Source organism: Lactuca serriola, chromosome 2 (assembly GCF_051521515.1).
Source record: "Lactuca serriola cultivar US96UC23 chromosome 2, Lser_US96UC23_V15, whole genome shotgun sequence".
Lineage (NCBI taxonomy): Eukaryota > Viridiplantae > Streptophyta > Magnoliopsida > Asterales > Asteraceae > Lactuca > Lactuca serriola.
The window spans coordinates 151286361-151293676 of NC_136409.1; positions in this window are offsets into that span (position 1 = coordinate 151286361).

Sequence of the window (7316 nt, forward strand, 5' to 3'; positions counted from 1 at the left end):
AAAAGTAAATTGGCTTTAGGGAAAGGCCCATGTAAGGGTTTGGGCCAATTTGGAAAATTGGGCCATTGATGGGTTTTTTGGATTTGATAGTTTTGGGCCTTCGTTGTGAATCTTGATGGGCCAGGGGTGAAATGGTCATTTCACCCAAAGTATGGATTATTGATCATGGTTTGGGACCTAATTTCTAATTAGGTGATATTTTGGTACTGATAGCTCATGTAGTTGCCAGGACAGCAGCTAAGGATTTTTTGCAATAGACTTCAGCAGTGTGAGGTGAGTTACCTTCCCGATATAAGTGGGTCGAAGGCACCAATGCTTGCCCACTAGTAGTTATTTACAGTAGAGATGATTGTCTTTGTGATAATTGTCTGGTATGCCACTATCTGTTGAGATTTATGTGCTTGTATGCTATGTTATTACATGGTAGTGGTAGGGGTGAAATAGTCCCCGTAACCGGTCGAAAGGACCGAATGGGTAGGCCAGCAACCAAATATGCTAGGCAGTATGTGATTTATGTGTTTGTATGCTAGGATGTTATGTGGTAGGGGTAGGGGTAAAATTGTCCCCGTAACCGGTTGAAAGAGACCGAATGGGTAGGTCAACACCCAAATATGCTAGGCGGTTACCGATTGAAAGAGACCAAATGGGTAGGCTAGCACCCAAATATGCTAGGCGGTTACCGGTTTAAAGAGACCGAAGGAGTAGACTAGCACCCTAATATGCTAGGTGGTTACCGGTTGAAAGAGACCAAGGGGTAGGCTAGCACCCGAATATGCTAGGTAGTATGTTTATTGTATGGTATGTGGTATGATAGGGAACTCACTAAGTTCGTGCTTACGATTTTCAGTTTTGGTTGCAGGTACTTCTTCTTCGAAAGGAAAGGAGCCAACATTATCGCAACGCATCACACTATGTTTTCCGCACATGGGATATTTGGGAGTTATACTCTGATGTTGTTTTCTTATGATATGTTTTGATTATTGACATAAGTGTTTTGATATAGAATGATACTACGGATGTTTTCAGACTATTGGTTTTATAATTACTTAATTAAAAATGAAATTTTTGGTCATGAATTTTGGGGTGTTACAAGTTGGTATCAGAGCCTTGGTTTGATGGATTCGGACACACCTTCGGGGGTGTCTGGACTCAAATCGAGGGTTTGAGAGATTTTTACAAGAAAAATAATTTTTCTAAAATTAAGATTATGGGTTTTTATAAAGAACAAGGAGTGTGATGCGTGCAACCGGCCGGGCTCAAGAATGTTTTCCCGAAGATAACCATACATGTTATATTATGATATGAAGTGTGAATATGTGAACTGCATGCTAGATTACGGCTAAGGATATAGGAAGGATGCCTTGTATGCCTACTGTAGTACTGTATGTGCTTATTGAACTGCATGCTAGTACTGATTAGTCAATGATATGATGGCATGTTTAGGATATGTCTGGTTTGGTTACTCAATGTTTGAATGTTGCTTGCTTTGTGCTTTTAGGAGTTCTAGTTATCTTTAATTAACTAGTAAACGAATACGTTAAGTTACATATTACAAGGACTAAATAGTTTTAGAAGGTTAGGTCTAGCCGTATTTCGCAGCTCTTGTCTGAGTCCAACCATTGTAGGGTAGGACCTCTCATTCGAATAATATGTAATGGTATTCACGAGCTAGTTAAGGAGAGATAGCAGTGACTTCTTATGTAGTTGACGGCGGAGAGTGGGTCATAGATTACCCTAGGGTAAGCCTAAGATAAGATTAGTGCTGGGAGCGGTATTAGTTAAAGGGACTTGGTGGAGTCAAGGAAATTCTTGAGGAAAGTACGGATAGATGTGGAAGGTAGTATAAGCCCGTACAACTAAAAGAAGAGGATTCGTACTCGATTCAAGAAGGGTTGCGATAAGACTAGGAAACTTGTAGTGCGTGTGTGATCCCTCGTTATTGGATGAGTATTCGTATGGTTGTTAAGGTATGTTTCCAACATGGTGACACTACGTGATGGGCCAGTTGGCAATTTTGGTGCCAGCAGGGGATCAGGCTCGGACTCTAGAGCCGAACAACTCAATGATCAGATGAAGGAGTTTATTCCAGCTGAGATTACATGCAATATCATTGACCATACTTCTGTGATCTTCAGTACGGGCAAGGAGGGAATTTTAGAGATCCTTAATGAGAGGATGAGCTCACTTCTCTCTGAGTTGATGATTGTAACAACGTAAATTTTCAAAACAATTTTTCATTTTTAAATCATATTTTCAATCGTCAAAACAATATCAAACAAATTGTATGCAATGTCATCATAACAAAACAAATCCCATAATCTCAAAAGATCTCAAATACATAAATCCTCTCAGTGTGTACGGATCATGCCGATGCCTTCCCACGGTCCTCGCTAGTACCTGAAACACACAACACAACAACTGTAAGCATAAATGCTTAGTGAGTTCCCTAAAATACCACATACAACACATACACCTTTCTAGGCCATAACTCTGTGGGACCCTCCGGTCCAAGTGTCTCAGGGGACTTCCATCCCGAATCCCGGTAGACCTTCCAGTCCTACCCGTATCGACCTTCCGGTCCATAACCTCCTGACCTTCCGGTCCATGTCCTCTTGACCTTCCGGTCCATATCATCTTGACATTCTGGTCCTTATCATACATAGCATACATATCACATATCAACATATGGCATATACATCTCATAGCATATAAGACCTTCCGGTCACACATAAGTACCCTTCCAGGTACTGTATAGTGAGAAGACTCACCTCGGCTAACTCGGACAATCTCGCACATGTATACACTGATCTAGCCTCCGCCTAACCACATAAACAATTATCTCAAATCAATAACGACTCTCCAGGCTAGAATAGTCTCTTCCATGTCCTCTAAGAAGGCTAAAAGACCATTTTACCCTTTGAATGGTCCACAAGTCCAATTGTTGACCAAACCCAAAAAGTCAATAAAAGTCAACGGTCAGACTTTGACCAGACTCGTCGAGTGCACTCGCGTGACTCGGCGAGTTCGTGCATGTCCTCTTCGCCCCTGGTCGTCACTCGAATCGCTGAGTCAACCCTACACTCAACAGGTCATCACAGGTCACGAATCGCAGGGCAACTCGACTCGACTCGTCGAGTCCCTTATGGACTCAGCGAGTTCCTCCCATGAAAACACTCAAACGATCTTTTGAGGTCAGATCTGCTTCACCAACCAGTAGATCTAACCTTCTAACACTCGAAAGTCACGTAAAGGTTCAAACTTTATGTTCATGCAATGCTTATAAGACCAAAAATGGAGAAATAACATTTAAAATGGGTTTATACTCTCAAGGCTCACATGAAACCTCATAAAGCTGGAAGCCTGGGACCTTTTGGACCTCTCAAGGTCCAGATCTATCATCTATACCCAAAGGGACCTCATATGCTTCACAATCTAACTCAAAATTGTGCAAAGGAAACCCTAGATTCAAGGAAATTATCAAATACACGAAATGGGAAGGAACTTGTACCTCAAAACGTGAATCTCAGTGTGAACAACACAGATCCAAGCTCCGTAATCGATTTAGCTTGGATTTTCCCACTCCTTCTTGCAAGATCACACCAAAGGATGAAGAATTAGCCTCCAAATTGCTCTCTCAGCTCTCTTTGCTCTCTAGGGTTTTCACAGGGGAATAGTGACCGCAAATGACGGCCATAAGGGCCTTTAAATACGGCTCAGGCCCTGAGATTTAGGGTTTCACTTTACAGCACGGACTCGCCGAGTCCACTCATCGACTCGTTGAGTCTGGTCATGAATCCAGATAAGAACTCGTGATCCTACTCGGCGATTCTGAGCGTCTACTCGCCAAGTCCCTCCATAAAACTCAAGATAAATAATTAAAATAAGATACCTAGGAATCTGGATGTTACAATTCTCCCCCACTAGAATCAGACTTCGCCCTCGAAGTCTCATTCTACAAACAACTTTGGGTGTAGCTTCCGCATCTGCGCCTCCGGCTCCCAAGTCAGCTCGGACCCTTTTCGATGCTGCCACTGAACCAGAACCAGTGGCACTTCCTTGTTTCTCAAAACCTTGATCTTCCGATCCACCACCACGACTGGCCTCTCAACATAATTTAGGCTCACATCTACTTGAATATCCTCCAAATGTACCACTGCAGACTCGTCGGCTATACACTTTCTCAACTCGGACACGTGGAAGGTATCATGTATCTGACTCAACTCCGCAGGTAGCTCCACCGATATGCTACCCTGCCCACACTCGTGGTCACCCTGAACGGCCCAATATACTCGGGCCCCAGCTTTCCCTTCTTCCTAAATCGAATCACTCCTTTCCAAGGAGACACTTCAGGAGTACGAAGTCTCCGACCTGAAACTCGAGCTCGGACCGTCGCCTATCCGCGTAACTCTTCTGGCGACTCTGAGCTGTCAACAACCTCTGCCTGACCTGCTGTATCTGCTCTGTCGTCTGAAGCACTATCTTAGTGCTGCCCATCACTCGCTTCCCTACCTCTCCCCAACAGATGGGAGTCCGAAACCTCCTCCCATACAACAACTCGAAGGGCGGCATACCAATGCTCGAATGGTGACTGTTGTTATAGGAAAACTCAGTCAATGGCAAATACGTGTCCCAACTCCCTCCGGAGTCCAACACACATGCCCGAAGCATGTCCTCGAGCGTCTGAATCGTCCGCTCACTCTGTCCGTCCGTCTGTGGGTGGTAAGTGGTACTGAAATGCAGCCTCGTGCCCAACTCCTTGTGGAACTTCTTCCAGAACATGGAAGTGAAACGTCCATCCCGATCTGACACAATCGAGATCGGCACTTGATATGGACATATTTAGTTATAAAATTCATGCATTATCTTAATACTTTATGTTGTTTTTGTCTCATTTAATGAACAAAAGGTGCTTAATTAGTTTATAATTTCATTTTTCAGCAACAATTACATGCTCGGATGGAAAAGGAAGCGGAACTAGCGATTGGAGGCTTGGATCTTGGATTTTGAAGAAAGAAGGACGTTGCTGGACAACTTGACCCCTCGTCAGAGTTTTGGCCGTATCTCATGAACCGTAACTCCGATTGACGAGATTCAAAATGTTCTGAAAAGTAGACACAATTTCGGACGACTTTCGTGTTTTGTGAAAATCTATATAAAGGGACTTTCAGATCGATATCAGAGCATGGAGAGAAACCCTAGGAGGCTGAGAAACGATTGGAAGTGCTGCTAGGTCGTGAGGAACTGAAGAATCAAACCTACATTCAATTATGAAGAGAATCAAGACAATTTTGGTTTATTCTTAGTAACTTTTTGATTTGAATCATGTTTACATACTTTGATTTTGTTTTTGAGTGTATGTTTACTGCAATCATGAGCTAAAAACTTATTCTTCTGTTAGGGTAGACAATTTTGTGAACATGGATTGATTATTTGAGTAGGATTATTTTTAATTGGTAATTATGTTTTGTTAAGCTTGTTAAAGAACCTTATGTGTTGACAATAACTATTCTTCTGTTAATAAATTAGTAATTAAGTTGTATGAACATCTCTTAGTTATTAATTTCATATGATTTATTGTGACCACATAGTTGTATGTCTAGGAATAACGAATGTGAAACTAGAATTAACTAGAAGATAGGTAAGTTAATGTGTGAGATGGTTTGATGAACATCAACAATAGGTTAATTGAAGGGTCAATTTAATTAACCATTACAAGTCTTACTTAACCCGAATCAATAATCTAGGAAACCCGTTAATTTAGACAACTGGCCATTGCTTGAGTTAATTTGTTTTCTAAGAATTAGGAATAGCGAACGTGAACCTAATTATCTTAATCGGTAGCCAATGAAGAATTAATCTGATACATTAAAATCATCCATGGGAACAAATGAGTCGTACCTAAACAGAAGTCCTCTTTACTATTGAATTTAGTTGGTAATTAATTGTTTTAGTTGCTAGTTAGTTAATTTGTGTGTTGGTTATTCTAATTAAGTTCCTAGTCTTGTAAAACTAGAGAAAACCCCCTTTTTGTTATTTGTTTTATTTAGATAATTTTAGCATTTATTTTAATTGTTTACCGTTCCCTGTGTTCGATACCCTACTTGCTTGAACTATATTACTAATCGATAGGTACACTGCCTTTCGTGTGTTTATTTTGTGTCTAAGTTAGTAGGATTAAAACTAGTTGGTTTTACACACATCAAGTTTTTGGCGCCGTTGCCGGGGAACGGTTCAAATAGTTAATTTTATTTGCTAATTGCTATCGGTTTTATTTTATTGATTATTTTTTTTATTTAGTTTAATTTTTATCTTTATTTTTTATTATGTATTTTTCAAATCTCGATGCTTTTGATGCTTTTCTTGAGGAAGTAGTGCAGGAAGATGAGGATTATGACTCAGATGAAGATTTGAAGAAATTTGATAGATGGTTAGATATCATCTTGTCTAACAATCAAGAACAATCTGAGTCACAAGAGCTAGATTTACAAGATGATGAATTTAATCCAGAAAGAGACTTGGAGGAGCTGCAAAGGTTGCTAGCAGAGAGGTCAGACGAAGAACAAGAACAAGCTGAATTGCAGGAACCAAGTTGTGGTTTGACCATTACCATGACATGGTCCCCTGTTCTTCCGGTTTGTGTTTCAAAGCATGGGGTGACGACTCCAACTTTGGAGAAAGTTCTGAAGCACGATCCATTTCTGATTAGTATCCAACCGGTTCCAACCTTTGTTAATATTCTTGGGTTATATGTATTCAAGCTTGTTTGGCCAATTTTAGAAGCAAATAACCAAATTTTACAAATTGGTCCACCAAAGAAAATATTCAATGCAACGGATGGATTGGAATTGAGTTTATTGGAAGTTTATTAAGTTGGGAGTCCAGCTAAAGACTCGCACAAAAAGAAGCGCTTGCGGGAGGCAACCCGTCATTAGAGTTTGCTTTTCTTTTTCTTTATAAACTTCTAGTGTTTAAGGATAATTTAGGATTTTTTATTTTAATGTTTTTTTACTTGGTTTTTGTTTTTGATCTTTTCAGTTTGAGTGTAAGGATGCATGTGAGGGTCTAGAGTCAAGGCTGACGAAGCGAGAAATCGAGTCTAGGCGAGAGAGGAAACGAAGTTTTGAGTCAAGCTATGAGTCTAATTGATAGAAGGGTTATAGAGTGTTTATTCCCTGAAGAAAAATGAGGGAAATTATTAGTTTATATAGCCCCCATACATCAGCAACGGACTTGGGCAGAATAAAATTTTTGTCACACAACGGTGTACTCGCCGAGTGCATCTTATGGACTCGCCGAGTCCATGTGAAAATTCACGA